Consider the following 18149-nt stretch of genomic DNA (forward strand, 5'->3'; position numbering starts at 1 on the left):
AGTGTTGTGGGAGCTGCACTCATCCAGGAAAGTGGGGAGTATTCCATCATACTCCTGACTTGTGTCTTGTAGATGGTGGGCAGGCTTTTGCGAGTCAGGCGGCCGTAGGAGTCCCAGCCTCTGACCTGCTCTTGTAGCCACAGTATTTATATGGCTAGTCCAGTTCAGTTTCTGGTCAATGGTAACCCCCAGGGTGTTGATCATGCTGAATTCGAGCTTCACTTGTTTCCTCACCTGGGCTTGTGGTTGGTGTCCCAGTGAGGTGGTCCTGGCACTGGCGAAACAAAATGGGAGCTGGAGACAGATAAACACTGGAGCCAAGTGGGAGCTGCTCTAGACCCCAGTCTAATCGAACTTAGAATTAGTCCATTCCCATATCTATTGGCACATGAGGTGGACAAAAGACATGCTATGCTAGTTCTTTTCTTGGAACAGGCAAGCAAGCTTGAGGGCCACCGTTGGGCATCGTGGCTGATCCGGAGGCTTGAGGTCAGACCTAAAGATGCTCCCGCTGTGCCACTAGACTTCCCAGCCAGAGCAGCAGCTCAGCCCCACTCATTGACTGAGCAGGAAATGGGGTTGTTAAAAAGCTGCAACCTATGAATCCTCCTTCGGGTATCATTCCCTGGACATTGGCAACCATGGAGTTCCAATAGATTGGCCCATGATTCTCTCTCTCAGTATCATGCCCTCATTGGTGAGCATGGACACTGTGACTGGTCCATGGTTATACTTGGTAAGGTTCAGCAGTGGTTTGCCATTGCATTCTGCAAATGGCTGACAAGGAAACTCTCCCACTCTTTCCATCTGCCATATTGGAGGGATTTACAGGCGAATAATCAACCTGTTTGTCCAGGTTATGAACGCACCGTCCATGGTCACCAAGTCCTGAAATGGGACTCAAGCGGGGAACTTCTGGGCTAGAAAGGGATACCACTATGCCACAAGGCTTTACAATCTGTGCATAAAATGCTTCAAGGCCCGGCGATGAGATTATTCCCCCCAAAAAACGATTTCTGAAAATCACCTCATCACATTGCAAACATTTAAAACTATTACTCCCTAAACTTCACTATTTGAGATGAGTTTATGACTCGCCGTGGCTCAACGTCAGTGAATTGCACAAACCGATTAAAATGCTGTGGAAAATGTGAAATAAAAACAGAAAATGCTAGAAAGGCTCAGCAGGCTGGGCAGCATCTTGGAGGTAGGCCTTTGCAGAGTGTCACAATCATTTCTGGTGACCTAGTTCAATCCTTGCTCTGAAAGAGAATGCTAGAAGGGCGTGACTGAGTGAATTTTCAGAGGCGAATCGGTGGACGAACATCGCCCTCTGTCTGCGGAGCCAACAAATGCAATCTGACTGACTCAGATCTGCAAAGATCAATCGGAGTTCTCAGTGTTACTGTTAACATTTAAACCGAGTGCTTTGTACAGCGTGTTTATGAATTGTAGGGAAAACTTTGGGACGAAACAACCTGAATTATTGGAACTGCTAATTTGGTAAGTTTACCGTATTCAACATTCACTTTCTCAACGATAGGATCACAACTCTATTACTTTCATCGCGAGGTTCATAAACTTGCCAACTGTTCTCTCAATTGGACTATTTACCAATAACCGTTATAAATTGTAGTGACATTCCTGAGACACCGATAATATTTTGATAGGGAAAATATCAACTCTGTTAGTACTGCTTTTACTTTTTAACAAATCGTAGCTTGGAGCACAATACGTTACGAAGGAAATAAGTAAAGATGTAAATGTATAATTATAGCAAAGCAAAATGTAGTCCTACGCACTGTGTACAGTATCTGTTTGATCGGCAAATATGGAATTCATCTTAATGTACACAGTTCCTATATATACATACGGAAGGAAATTACCGATAAGGAACTAGTCTGATGGTCACACAATTAGAATCAGGCGTCCTTGAATTCTCGGTGTTAAGTGTTCTGTGATTTGAATTTAAGGACATGCAGAATACTTCGGAAAACAAATACGATTTTGATTAGCCTCTTGGGAACTAATGTGATCTGTGGACCGAAATAACAAGGTCATAATTAGCAACAGGATTATGAATTGTCTTTTTAATGCAGGTTTTATGAGTGTGAAATTATAAATCTGGCACAATATTTTAGTTATTAAGGGAGTTGTTTCTTTCGAAATGTGTTTGATTAAGATATATAGAAAGATCGATTTTTATACTGGGGATGAGGTTCCTTTCTATTAGCCTATTCATAGTAAGAAATAGGAACTAAATTAATACATGATTCGACCAATATTTACCATATTAAGTACGCTATAACTTTTGTATGATTGCAATGATTTCAATGTGCATCAAGCCAAAAGTGGCAGTATGAGTTAGGCTGTGGAATGCACTGCAACTATGAGGTGTGAAATCTTTTCAGAAACCTATCAAAGCATGCATTTACATAGCTTTTACATGGTTTAAAAGTGGTCGCATGTGGCAAACCAAAAGTAACAGAATATCTCAGTAAACTAGGATGTACACTGAAGGTCTGACCTATGAGTTTGCTTGCGAAAGAGTGCAGTGCAATACAATCCAGTATAAATGGTACAACCCCAAAAATCTTGATCTAAACAGAACCTGCCCTTTTAACAGACTCTTTGAAATTAGTGGCAAAACTAGCAGCTCTGAAATTTGCTTTCTGCAGATTATAAATTGTGGGCATAGTCTATACAAAGTCTGCAATGACCAAGAAGAAAGATCATCGACCTGAAATGTTAACTCTGTTTCTCTCTCTATAGGTTTTGCCAGCCTGCTGAGTATTTCCAGTATTTTCTGTTTTTATTTCTGATTTCCAGCATCTGCTTATTTTACATCTGATTAGAACTGGATTGATTTTATGACACTTCCCAGTTTTCTGACCCCTCTATTTAATATCCAAGAAAATGGACCAAGTGAAATATATGAAGCTCAAATATATACTAACCCTGAGGAATTTAATTGTTCTTTGAGGTGTGCAGAAATCAGGTCACTGAGTCATGCTAGATCATTGTTCTAACTGCAAAGAGCAACAAACTATATTCAGCAGAGCCAGTGTTCGGTTGTGAGTACCATATTAGTATCATGTAGGATGATGTTCCAGCTATAAGGAACTGCATATCAGTGCTGATGGGCTGTTGCTCACAGTGAGCATTCTTGACATTCAGCTGGTCATTCACAAAAGGGGAAGAGGTACAAACGTATCTATCAGCTTGCCTCAGAGGCAGCAATCCTGTTACTGAGTCAGAAAGTGATGGACAATGTTGTAATACGGAAGGAGTGCTGAATTATTAAAGCAGCTGTCTTTTTGATGAAACATTAAACCAACACCATCTGCCAGATCACTTGTGTTGCCATAGCCTCCAGGACTATGGGCTAAGTGCTGGAAAATGGGATCAGCGTAGCCAGATCTTTGCTGACTGGCGCAGACATGAATGCCAAATGCCCTCCTGTGCTGTAGATGTCTATGAGTCTATCAGGTGGATGTAAAAGATCATTTGACACAATTTGAAGAGTATCAGGGGAATTCTTCTAATGTCCTTGTCAACACTGATCACAATCTATACCACCATAAACAAGTTAACCAATTATTTATTTTGTAGTTGTTTGTGGGACCTTGCCATAAGCAACTTGGTTGCTTAAACACGGTCCACATTTCAAAAGGTAATTCATTGATTGTGCTGCATTCTGGGATGTTTTGTAAATGAGAAATGCATTATAGGAATGAATTATTATTTTATTGTTTTACTTTTAGAATTTAACAATAGTTACTTCATTCTAAACCTGGTACCAAGATTAATATTTTAGTTGATAATGAAATGAAGTGAGCATTTTATTGATTCAGTGGGTAAAGAATTACAATTTTTTGAAATAAAATTCTAAGAATTCACAGATCAGTATGGGCCCTCTCTTTTGTAAGAGATATACCATCATATAGTGGATCCAAAGTCAGATGAATTCAGTTTTCGAAGGATGTTAATTTCTTCTTGAAGTAATTTCACTAGATGGCAATGCAGAACCTGCTGTAGCCTCAATACCATTGAATAGCTAAAGACTAAGGAAAAAGTGTTAAGGTAGTTGGTAAAGTTATCACATCTCCATCTCTATTGAAATGATTACAAAGTCTGGGCACTATCTTTAATTATGAGGTAGAGAACTTATATTCGTCAAGTGACCACATGCAGGCTCTTTGAAATTTGGTCCACTTTTATTTAAAGTGGACTCATTGGGTTTGTTACAAAAACAGAATTACCTGGAAAAACTCAGCAGGTCTGGCAGCATTGGCAGAGAAAAGAGTTGACGTTTCGAGTCCTCATGACCCTTCAACAGAACTAGCTCTGTTGAAGGGTCATGAGGACTCGAAACATCAACTTTTTTCTTCTCCGCCGATGCTGCCAGACCTGCTGAGTTTTTCCAGGTAATTCTGTTTTTGTTTTGGATTTCCAGCATCCGCAGTTTTTTGTTTTTATCATTGGGTTTGTTTATTGATGGCACTTGGACATTTGTGATTGAAATTAAATGTGTGATTACTAACTTAACTACATTAATATTTAATGTATTTTCTGATTTGATTTAGATGCTGGATCAAGCACTGAAATATCCCATGAAATGGGTTGAGAACAAACACTTGGCTTTTGATAATCTAATTTTTTTGATAAATTTGTTAACTTATTTTGTTTTTCCATACCCAGTCAATATGCTCCAAAGTTAATTAAAGGCATGTGCATTCTTAAGCTAGCTTTGGTGCATCTATTTACCCAAAGTCAACTAAGTACTGTCATAGGTATTCCATAACCATGCAATGGTTCACAAAATAAATGCCAGCTGCCTTGTCTCCATTGATGAACTATGGAATAGAATGTGCTGTATTGAATGGGTTGACCAGGTGAAGAGGAGTCAATTAAGGACACTGGAACATAAAATAGAAAGACTTTGCATTAATATAGTGCCTTTCCTGATCTCAGGTTATCTAAAGACACTTTGCAGCCAACAAACTACTTTTAAAATTGTAGTCAGTGTTATAATGTCAGGATACAGCTTAGCCAATTACTGCACAATCAACAATGAAATAAATTACCAGATAATTTATCCTAGTGATGTTGGTTGAAAGATAATGTTGTCCAGGACACCAGAAGAACTCTCCTTCTCATCTTTGAATATCAACATGGGTTCTTTAACATCATTTTGTGAGGGTAGATTGGTTTAAAATCTCATTAAAAAAACACACAGCACTTCTGACTCCCTCAGTACTATACTGGAGTGAGTGCCTGGATTACATGCTTAAATCTCTGGACTGGCACTTGAACCTTACCACCTCCTGACTCAGAAAAGGGTGCAATCACTGAATCAATGCTGACACCTAAATAAAATTATTAGGAAAATAATGGGCCAGTACGTCCAACATGCTCTTCATTTTGAGAATTCAACCTCATTTATACATCTCTCTTTTTCCAGAAATAGGTCCAATTTTCTCTGAAACCCAGTTATGTTATAACCTTCCTTGATAACTTTAGAACATTTTAGGTGAAAATGCCCAGTTGATTATTTTGCCAGGGCATGACTTCCCTTTTTGATCCTAACCTCCAAATGTTAATATTTATTGCTTTTAGCTTGTGAAATTCAAGGACAAGCAAAAACAGAACGTGCATCGATTGAGGTGTAGAATCACAGGAAACAAGTTGCACATCCTGACACAAAAGTACATAGTTCAGAGGGTTAACACTGAAAACATAAGTGATTAAATACCTCATCTATATTAGAATGAAACATACTGCAGCTCTACAGGCTCAGAGACAAGCAGTACTTAAAGCTCAGATAAACTGCTGAAGTCACACAGAATAAATATACACATACTAATCATCATTCTTGCTAAGTTTGGATTGGTAATCAGCATGAACTAGAGGAGAAAATCTTCTTAATTTATGTTGGCCACTGAAAGGCCCAGTGGGTGATATTTTCTTCCGCTTGTGGTGCCACCGAATAATATTAGCAGCATGATGTGTTGTGTTAGCTATGCACACTAAAAGCATCTGATTCTTCTTTGTAATAATGGTGCTGACTTTCTATGCTATTCTGCCTACATGGGGGCAGGGAATTAATTTCTACAGCACCACGTACAAGGCTGCTGATAACCACCATGCTGATGATAACAGCAATAATTAGACACTGTCCAACAAATACATGCTCGGTTGAATACCCTTTGCCATTATATAACTTTACTGTCAATGGGAATTGGGTTTTTCATTAAAGTCATCTTAAATCACCCTGCAGGTTATTTCAGACCTGTTGCTTTGCTGTCACTTTTTCTACATACGAGCATATGAATTAGGAGCTGGTGTTGGCCATTTGGCACCTTGTGCCTGCTCCGCCATTCAATAAGATTTTAGCCTCAACTCCACTTTCCTGCCTACCCCGATACCCTTCGAATCCCTTGTTAGTCAAGAATCAATCTACAACTGCTTTAAAAATATGCAATGATCCTGCCTCCTCTGCTTTTTGGTGAAGGGAGTTCCACAGAGCCCTGACCCTCTGAGAGACTATAAATTCTCCTCATTTCCATCTTAAATGGGAAACCACTTATTTTTAAATTGTGTCCCCTAGTTCTAGTCTTTCCCACAAGGGGAAACATCTTTTCAGCATCCATCCTGTCAAGTCTCCTCAGGATCTTAAATGTTTCAATAAGATCACCTCTCATTCTTCTAAACTCCAATGGATACTGACCCAAGATGTTCAACTATTCCACATAAAATAACCCCTTCAACGCAGGAATCAGTCAAGTGAACCTTCTCTGAATTGCTTCTAATGCACCTATGTCCTTTCTTAAATAAAGAGACCAAAAACTGTACATAGTACTCTAGATGTGGTCTCACCAATGCCCTGTACAACTGTAGCAAAACACCCCTACTTTTATATTCCATTCCTTTTGCAATAAATGACAACTTTACATTTGCCTTCCTAGTCACTTGCTATACCTGCATACTAATTTTTGATGATTCATGCATCAGTACACCCAGGTCTCGCAACAAAGTTCTGCAATGTCTCTCTGTTTAAGTAGTATACTGCTTTTCTATTCTTCCTGCCAAATGGACAAGTTCACATTTTCCCACATTATACTCCATCTGCCAAATTTTTGCCCACTCACTTAACCTAGCCATATCCCTTTGCACACTCCTTATGTCCTCTTTGCAACTTACTTTCTACCTACCTTTGTGTCATCAGCAAATTTAGCAACCATACATTCTGTACCTTCATCTAAGTTATTGATATAGATTTTAAATAGTTGAGGCCCCAGTACTGATCCCTCATTACATCTTGCCAACCTGAAAATGACCCATTTATGCCTACCCTCTATTTCCTATTAGCTAACCCATCCTCTATCCATGCTAATATGTTACCCCCTACACCATGGGTTCTTATTTTGTGTAGTAACCTTTGATATGGCACCTTGCCAAGTGCCTTCTGGAAATCTAAGCACAGTACATCCACAGGTTCCCCTTTATCCGCATTGCTTGTTACTTCCTCAAAGACCTCTAATAAATTAGTCAAACATGATGTTCCTTTCACAAAGCCACATGGACTTTGCTAGATTGCTTTGAGATTTTCTAAGTGCCCATCTATAACCGCCCTAATTGATTCCAGCATTTTGCCTATGACAGATTTTAAACTAACTGGCCTGTAGTTTCCTGCTTTCTGTCTCCCTCCTTGAATTGAGGAGTAATGTTCGCTATTTCCCAATCTGATGGGACCCTTCCAAAATCTAGGGAATTTTGGGAAATTAAAACCAATGCATATACTATCTCAGCAGCCACTTCTTTTAAGACCCTAGGATGAAGGCCATCAGGACCTGGGGACGTGTCAGCTTTTAGTTCTATTAGTTTTCTCAGTACCCTTTACCTGGTGATTGTAATTGTTTTAAATTCCTCCCTCCCTTTCACTTCTTAATTTACAGTTATTTCTGGGATGTTATTTGTACCCTCTACAGTGAAGGCAGATGCAAAACATCTGTGCATTTCATCCACTATTTCCTTATTTTCTATTATTAATTCCCTAGATTCACTCTCTAGAGGACCAATGCTCACTTTACTTATTCTTTTTCTACCCGTAGAAACTCTTAATATCTATTTTTGTTGTTCTAGCTAGCTTTTTCTCATACTCTAATTTCTGTTTTTTTTTTAGTAATTCTTTGCTGATTTTTATATTCTGTCCAATCCTCTGACCTGCCATTCATCTTCTTACAGCACTAATCTGTGGTAATCTCCTGCCTAAATCAGTCCTGTTGTGTGCATCCTGTCTCTTTTCGGGGGGCGGGGGGGGTCACAATTTAGAAGTGAAGAAATGACAACCATAAGGTTATTCGCTGTCAGTAGGAGGGGGAAATGAGTTGCTCTGTAGGGTTTGCAAGACATTTGCGATTGCTTAGAAACCAAAACAGTCCACTGCCTGAAGAAGTCACCCAGGCTCCATTGCTGCAGGTACAGACAGGAAACCTTCATTCCGTCAGTCTCAGAGACGAAAATATCGGAGCCAGTTACGTGATAAAAATATGCTGTAGAAAAGTTTAAGTTTGATAATTATTTACAATTAGTAGTTTAGTTATGTATCGTAATCAAGCAATTGAGGTATATTAACCCAATATGATATCATATTGAATTGTGGGACACTAGCACATCACATGACTTGGTCTTCATCAGCATCCCATTCACATTTGACAAGCCAGTGATACAAGATGTGAAGGTTGAACAGTTCTAGTCTGGCACCATCAACCTCCCTAGCCATTAAAACTTATCAATTGCATTCCCTTAAGATTCAAGATCCTATTGTGTAAAAAAAAAATCAGGTGTTAAAACATTCAGCCTTGTGCCTTAAATTAGTTTAGTTTAACTTGTGATATTTTATCAGAAGAAGCAATTACTTTTCTTCACAATATTTAACCATCTTTGATTCTGCAAGTTTAGAATTATGGTCTGTAATTAGCTTTGTAGCTATGTAGTTCTTTTGACTTTTATTAATTAGGAATATGTATTAGTTGAATGTGTTGTTATATTTTTAAGTGAATTTTGCTGCCTTAACTTTAGTACACCAATCACTTTTACACACTGATTTTATATGTATTTTATATAGACTTTGTGCAATTTCTGTAGCTTTGTAATTTTTGTGAGGCTATGCACCACTCTGTTTTTAATTGACTTATATCAAACAATGGCAGATACAACAAAAACATACAATAGCAAAGTAGTCTTCTCATCCAAAATACATTGATAAACACCTGTTTTAATGAGCGTTATACAGGGCATGCAATATTGATACCTATAGATCAGTTAGACATCTATACTGATGAGTCTGGTGTCACTAAACATCACATGCTCTCTTATCTCAAATAAGCAGACATCGAAACCATCCTTAAGCCCCCAATATATCAGAAGAAAGTTGTAAAATTTAATGAAATGACAGAAAAGTCATAATGAGAGGGACGGTTCCGTGAGTAATTGACACTTCAGAGGGCCACTCAGGGGACAAAGGAAAATGACATAAATAGATGACCATCACTCTCGAGAAACAATCAGAAACTGATCATGCAGCCCTTAAACCAATCAGGGCCTGATCACACACTGCACGAGCCAGTCGGCAATCAGTAATATCACTGATCATGCTCATGGGTTGTGGTTTGGAAAGAGTTAAAAAGCACTAACTTTGAGCTGCCGTGTGCACTGAATTTGAAACTGAAGACTGCTTGTCAGCTGAAAGCAGAAGACCAAAGGACTCCAGAGAGAGAGAAGATGCCATGTCACCTCACACTGTAGGCTGAATCAAGAAGCAAGAACCCCATGGAGCTAGTAAAGTCGCTTGCCTAGCTTTGTTCAGTATCACTTTTATTGCTTAATAAATGTTTCCTGAGTTATATCACTAAATTGTCTCCTGTTGCCTGAATAGTTGAAGTCTCAAAAGGACAAATTAATATTGAATAAATGGATTTGGAGGTTAAATGCCCCCCCTAAAAAACTAACAATGCAGCAAGCTGCACTCACAAGAAATGCATCTTGAGCCAGTGGAGTGGGTGAGCGGCCCATGATTCTTCTTGGATAGAAAATCCAAGTGTATAATTTTCCACAATACACTCCCTGTGAGTTCAGCTTCCTGCTGGGAATACAAAGGAATTGTATACCGTGGAATTCAGCCTTACTGGGTCTTCATGAAGTATCCCTGGGATAACAGATTTTGTTCAAAGCTGACAGGCGAGTTCATTTAAAGCACTGTATATTATAAATCAGAGATGGCGAATTTGAAATTGAATTTGGAAGGGCAGGACAAAGCCAGATTTACATCTAGTCTAAGCAAGGTTTGAACTAGAAGTATTATGTTAACCAGGCAAGTTCCTTAAGCTAGGAGTTATTTGGTCTTATAATACATTTGTTTCATTGTCAAGCTAATCATTTATGGCAGACAGAATTGAAAGTGGAAGTATGCCAGAAGCAGCTATTCATTTGGAAATTTAATGGTATGACAAATCAGCCAAGAGATTATCGTTGGGTCACTATTTAAGAGTTCACTGAGCATTGCTTAAGAATTTTGGGATTTACAAGGCAAGCCCATTAACCGCTGAGATTGCTGGTTTTGGGTTTTAATAGTCAAACAAAAGACTGACCAATGGAGAAGCATAACCAATAACAAGGGCCAGGAGCTGTCAGCAGTGTTAATCTAAATTCCCACAATAGTGCGGGGTTGTTGTCGGGTGGCTGAGTTATACTATTAGGAATAGAGTAAACTTTCTAAGTAGAAACATTAAGTTTATTTACAATATACTCAGCGGCAACAACATGTATGCTTTCAACTCCACCTCTATCTCTATACTAAGGTAGCCCGCACTAATCCTATTGGTTACTACAGATCATATAATCTTTCCTCAAATATTATTCTTAAAGGTACATTACATACTAAATAAAACCATTATTACTACAAGGGTCCATTGTTATTGCAAAATATTCCGATGCAACGGAGGCTGAAAAGCAGAGAAAATGTAATGTTGATGATCAGGCACTGGAAGTTCTTCTACAGGGAGTGAGGGAAAGGGGCAAGTATATTTTTGGTAGAATTAGCCACTGTTCCTGTAAACACTGGATGTAATAGGAATGAGAAGAAATGGCATACAGGAGTGAATGCTACCTCGAGAATCCAGTAGATATAAAATTGTCCAATCCCTCTACACCTCCACTCCCCACCGGGATGGTCTGAGGGCTCTTCGCTTCTTCCTCGAACAGAGGCCTGAACAATCCCCATCCACCACTGCTCTCCTCCGACTGGCTGAACTTGTTCTCTCACTGAACAATTTCTCCTTAAACTCCTCTCGCTTCCTCCAAATAGAAGGTGTGGCTATGGGTACCCACATGGGCCCCAGTTATGCCTGTCACTTTATGGGGTATGTGGAACATTCCTTGTTCCTGTCCTACTCCGGCCCCCTCCCACAACTCTTTCTCCGGTACATCGATGACTGCTTCGGTGCTGCTTCGTGCTCTCATCTGGACCTGGTTAAATTTATTAATTTTGCTTCCGATTTCCACCCCTCCATCATTTTCACATGGTTCATCTCTGACATTTCCCTTCCCTTCCTTGACCTCTCAGTCTCAATTTCTGGTGATAGACTGTCCACCAATATTCATTACAAGCCTACCAACTCCCACAGTTACTTTGTTTACAGGTCCTCACACCCCGCTTCCTGTAAGGAATCCATCCCATTCTCTCAGTTCCTTCACTTCCATTGCATCTGTTCTGATGATGCCTCTTTCAAAAACAGTTGCTCTGACATGTCTTCCTTCTTCCTTAACCGAGGTTTTCCACCCACAGTGGTTGACAGGCCCCTCAACCGTGTCTGGCGCATCTCCTGCGCATCCACCCTCACACCTTCCTCTCCCTCCCAGAAACATGATAGGGTCCCCCTTGTCCTCACTTATCATCCCACCAGCCTCCGCATTGAAAGGATCATTCTCCGCCATTTCCGCCTACTCCAGCATGATGCCACCACCAAACACAACTTCCCTTCACCCACCCGGCAGCATTCCGCAGGGATAGTTCCCTCTGGGACAACCTGGTCCACTCCTCCATCACCCCCTACACCTCAACCCCCTCCCACAGCACCTTCCCATGCAACCGCAGAAGGTGCAACACCTGCCCCTTTACTTCCCCCCTCCTCACCGTCTAAGGGCCCAAACATTCCTTTAAAGTGAAGCAGCATTTCACTTGCACTTCCCTCAATTTAGTCTACTCCATTCGCTGCTCCCAATGCGGTTTCCTCTACATTGAAGAGACAAAACACAGACTGGGTGACCGCTTTGCAGTACACCTTCGGTCTGTCCGCAAGCATGACCCAGACCTCTCTGTCGCTTGCCATTTCAATACACGACCCTGCTCTCATGCCCACATGTCCGTCCTTGACCTGCTGCAATGTTCCAGTGAAGCTCAACACAAACTGGAGGAACAGCACCTCATCTTCTGACTAGGCACTTTACAGCCTTCTGGACTGAATATTGAGTTCAACAACTTTAGATCATGAACTCTCTCCTCCATTCCCACCCCCTTTCTGATCCCCCTTTTTCCAATAATTTATATAGATTTTTCTTTTCCCACCTATTCCATTATTTTTAAATGTATTTCCATCCATTGTTTTATCTCTACCTTTTAGCCTATTTCGATCCCTTCCCCCCACCCCACCCCCACTAGGGCTATCTGTTCTTTGCGCATCCTGCTTTCTACCCTTAATGTCACCATTAGCACATTTCTTAGATAATATCACCACTGTCAACACCTCTTTGTCCTTTTGTCTATGACATATTTTGGCTATCTCCACCTATCACTGGCCCTCTATCCGGCTCTACCTGTCCCACCCCTCCCAAAGCAACATATATTTCAACTCTTTTCTATATTTCCTTAGTTCTAGTGAAGAGTCATACGGACTTGAAACTTTATTCCTCTCCGCAGATGCTGTCAGACCTGCTGAGTTTTTCCAGGTATTTTTGTTTTTGTTTCGAATTTCCAGCCTCTGCAGTTTTTTGCTTTTGTCTAGATATAAAAGGATATCAGGGTGATGTCTGATCTGAAGAAATCAGCTAAGGTAAGTCGAAAGTACTGTTGTGAGTGTCAAAGACTTGCTACCAGTTGGCATGTTGAGAACATTAAATCTTTTTTCTGATAAACCATGCAATCAGGACACAAGAGTTTGACTGTATATTACCAGGAGCAAGGCACCAAATCCTTATCATAAAAACAATGACAGATGGGAAAAGATGCTCTGCTCCTTCCAAGATATATACTTTCCAACCCCACCCAAAAAAGATGTTACCGCCTGGGAGAGGCAAGAAACCTGATAAAAACTCGGACCAATTTGAAGAAAAAAATCAGCGACATTCCTCTCCTAACCATCTGGGTGATCGAAACTAGTCCTGGAGATTACGCTGTTCCTGAATTCCTTGCCGTGCCAACCTTTTTGTAAGATGTGATCTCTGCCCTAGCCAGAAACAGGTTCCACTCTCACATGAAGGAATTCAATAAATTCAATGTCCGCTGCACAAGCTGCCAGCCTGTTCCAGAGGTCCATGATTCTCTGGGAAAAGAACCTTCTCCTGATATCTAACCTGGTCCTGGCCTTACACAAATAATACTTGTGATATCTAGTCCTCCCTAACCTATTTAATTGGAACAAAGTATCATCTTGAAAAAAATCAATTCCCTTCATTATCCGATATTCCTCAATAAGATCATCCCTAAGTCTGTGTTTCTCTAAAGTGTAGAGTCCCAGCTCTTTTAGCCTACCTTTATATCCAAGATACATGAGCAAACACCTGCATGAATGAAATGTGATGAGCAAGTGCATATGTCATAAAGACATAAGCAATTCTGTTCTCATTATGCATTTTCATTCGATATCATACAGGCTGAGCTTGAATAAAAACAGAAAATGCTGGAAAAACTCAGCAGGCTTGGCAGCATCTGTTGAGAGAGGAACAGAGTTAATGTTTCGAGTCCATATGACTCTTCTTCAGAGCTCTGAAGAAGAGTCACACGGACTTGAAACATTAAATCTGTTTCTTGCTTCACAGATGGTGCTAGACCTGTTGGGTTTTTCCAGCATTATCTGTTTTTATTTCAGATTTCCAGCATCCGCAGTATTTTGCTTTTATCTAGGATAAGCTTGAAGATGGACAGCTATGTGACACTTATAATCCCTATCTCTGGACTACCTTGAGGCTATTTGCTGTCAAGATAGCATATAATGGACATAAGCAGATATGAACTGGAGGTGAACTGAAGCAGTGCGAGTCCTTGAGCTACTTGAGGGGGTTTAACCAGACATGATTGGGGTTGTGTTCATCAGATATTGGGAGAAGGTGAAGCTTGAAGCCAGAGGCTTCCCCAAATTCAGAGTTAGTAGCATATTGTTCATGTTGTGTACTCAGTCAGGAATATGTACTTCACTTAAGTGACACCACAAATAGCATATTTCATTATCTGAAGAGGAAAAATTTGTAGGGCTACGGAGAGAAGCGGGGGAGTAGCACTTGATGAGTTGCTCTTGCAGAGCCAGCACAGACCCCCCAGGCCAAATGATTTTTTTCTGTGCTGTAAACCATTCTATGATTCTATGAAAGGACTGCTTCCCTCTGCTGATTTGATGCCATTTGTTCCTCTCTTTAGGACAGGAATAATAGTGACACACTAGGTATTTTGATTTTAAAGTTATTTCCTTTAGGTGAGCATTGTTAGAGATTGTGGCATTGTTAGAGATGGGCAGTGAGGCACATGAACAGGAAGATGGAAAAACACAGCAGAATGAGCTGAAGAAAACATGCGAAAGATAGGTGGCACACTGCTACAGCCAAAGATAGGATAAAAGAGAGAGAAAGAAACATGCACACACAGGTATGCGCACACACACACATGCACACACACACAAGCACACATATGCACACACTAGCTGGAGGAGAGAAAGCCAGGGATGGGGCACAGAGACATTTGCCTGGATTTTGATTTGCAGACACACTGGGAGTGGAGACCAGCAACTTTTTAACTCAGGCACCTCATTATCGTTTTACTTCCGAGTTTCCTATTCAATTATTGTCAATGTGTGTCAGAATGACTTGCATGATGCAATCTCGGTTCAAGTATTTAAAGGGACATTCCAACATGCAAGTTGAAGCACTTTGTAGCTGGGAAGGAGAAATAAAAGTGTTGCTATGAAAAGTAGCCAGACAAAGGCTGTGCCCCATTTCACCAATGCCTCCCTTGACATGTTTCCTGGGGCTATAGGAACACAAAGGGAGATACTGTTCCCTAGGTACAGGAGAAAGAAGCCAGCTGGGGAAACCAAGAAGGCATGATTGAACGTGGCACAAGAGACCAGCAACAGGAGTGTGATGCCATGCTCCTGGATCCAGTGCAGGAAGTGATTCAGTGATCTCAGTATAGCAGGAATGGTGAGAGCAAAGGCATAATCACTTACATCTTGACATGTGTATCACCCCAACTCCCTCACTCTGCCTTCTCATCACATCCAGCACATCACTCCTCATGCGAATTTACCTTGCAGGCGAACCCATCCATCTCTGTCCATGCACTTCCTCACATCTTCATCTATCCATCCACCACTGACACTCACTCTCATTCTTATACAATGCCATGCCTCTCCCTCACAGTCACCATCAACAAATGCTCATCACTGAACAGGTGAACACATGACATTAGTCACTCATAGGTGTTTTCTTTCCCTTTGCAGCAGAGAGCACAGAATATCAGGGAACAGCAGAGAGCCAGAAGTGGCCCTCCAGCTGCAGAAGAGGAGGTGCTGGTGATCAGTGGAGAGTCCACGTGCTTGGTTGTTGGAAATGGGGGCGTCCAGCTAGCTGGTGACAGAATTTAAATATCATACAGCCGCATGACGTGCAACACTCAGTTATGTTGACTTAATGTCAATAGTGACTGAAATATGACCATGTGCATAACAATGACTCATTCACATCTTTTATCCATTCATGGGATATAGGTGTCACTGGAAAGACGAGGATTTATTGCCCATCACTATATAACTGAATGGTTTGCTAAGTTAAGAGTGCATCACATTGTTGAGGGACTGGAGTTGCATACAGGCCAGACTGGGTAATGAAGGGACATTAATGAACCAAATGATTATTTTTATGATGAAACCATAGTTTCATAGTCAGTTTTACTGATAACAGCTTTTCATTCCAGATTTTTGAACTAAGTTTAAATTCCATATTTCCCCTAGTGAGATTTGAACTCATGTCTTCAGCCTTAAGATTATTAGTCCAGTATCATAACCACTACACTACCATACCCAACAGGCTTACAACTTTTAATCCCCCCATTTGCACCCAAACACATTCTCCCTATTAAAATCTAGCCCACTGGCTTTGATACAGAGGAAGACAAGGATACACATACTGGAGGAAACATAGGACAATTATATGGAAAGAAACTAGAAACAGAGGGATGATGGAGGACATTGCTACAGACATAGGGAAAAGAAAGTAAAAGAGAGGAAGAGACACTGGAGAGCAGGTAAATCTACAGAAGAGATTAGGAGAGAAATATATTTGTGTTTGAGGTATTTGTTCAAGGCCTTTCAGTCACATTTCTTGGGGTCAAACAAAGAAATGGGGGAGTGTTGAGAGATGTCAAACAGAGAAGAAAGAGACACAGCGATCAAAAGTAACAGACAGCAAGATAGGAGAGGGTATTACTAAAGAAACAAAGAAATTTGTGATGATATGACTAAAAAGTCAGATACGGACAATGAAATGTGATCCAAACAAAGAATGAAGGGCATTGGAGTGATAAAGAGTCATTCCCCATGACTACCCTAATATTAAAAGATGGCCTCCTGTGTGTTTTCTAGTCTGAGCCAACCCCTTTCTTTTTCTCACTTGTCTTTTTTTATAATTGTCAGCTTATCAGGGCTAATGGTTATAGTAAGGCTTCTGAGTGCAGACAGGACAACTTGTAAAGAGGACAATGTCAGTACAAGAGGCTTGATACAGCAGACTAAAGCCTTGGTTTAGGTGCCTTGATAAATTTGCTGGAACTCTGCAATACAGACCAGTAAGAATCTCCAAAATCATTATAGCTTGAAACATGTTCCATCAAATTATGATCAAGGAAGGCTTGCTACTGCCAGAAGAGGGTAGTGCTTAGGATTGGAGACCAATAAAAGGCCCAGAATCCCCACAATAATGACAGGGAGGATATAGAACGGGACAGTCAGCAACCAGAAAACAATCTATAACCCAGTGCTTTATTGAATAAGTTGACACCTCACAGCGGTCTGTTCTCTTCCTGCACACACTGACAAAGTTCCTCTCAATCAAAAGACTTTTCTCTAGTTGCTTCATGAGATAGAGTCTGTATTTTCCCTGCCAACGCCAACATCCCAACATTGCAAGATTGCACAGAAATGAACTCATTACAGTATGTGTTTGCAGAAAAAAATCAACAAAAGGCACCCCAAAATCCATGATCCACAATTATTGCTTAAAAGTGTCTACCCCAGTGTGCCATTTTGACAAAGCATCTCACTAGAGCATCTTGTCTGCTCCTTCTACAAAGTGCTGATTTGCAAAGTCAGCAAGATCTTATAAACAGCACTGAGATAATGACTAGATGATCTTTTGTAAGGCTGTTGGATGAGCGATAAATATTGTCCATGACACCTGGAAGAAGTCTCCTGCTGTTTTTTGAATAGCGCTATGGGATGTTTTTACATCCACCCTGAGATTGCAGAAAGGATCTCAGTTCAACATCTCTTCTGAAAGACAGCATCTACAGTGTGCAATACTCCCTCAAAACTGTGCTGAAGTGTCAGTCTAGAATATATGGTCAAGGAGGAGAAACAGCTTGTCTATTGTCCCCTAGTCCCTACTGTGCTATTGGAACACTGTTGTACTCCAAACACTAAAACTACATTCACAAGGATTAGAAAAATAATCCTCTCATCTAAGAAAATATTGTTAGACATCAGAGTCAGCTAGAAGGGAGTATTCTTTACTTTTCCATAGGAGTAGGGAGTACAATACAGCAGTTGCTTGTCTGTATCAATGCCCTATATCCTCAAACCCTGGTCCTGAGTAATTTAAGAAAG

This window comes from Carcharodon carcharias, chromosome 13, assembly GCF_017639515.1.
Source record: "Carcharodon carcharias isolate sCarCar2 chromosome 13, sCarCar2.pri, whole genome shotgun sequence".
In the NCBI taxonomy this organism is placed as follows: Eukaryota; Metazoa; Chordata; class Chondrichthyes; order Lamniformes; family Lamnidae; genus Carcharodon; species Carcharodon carcharias.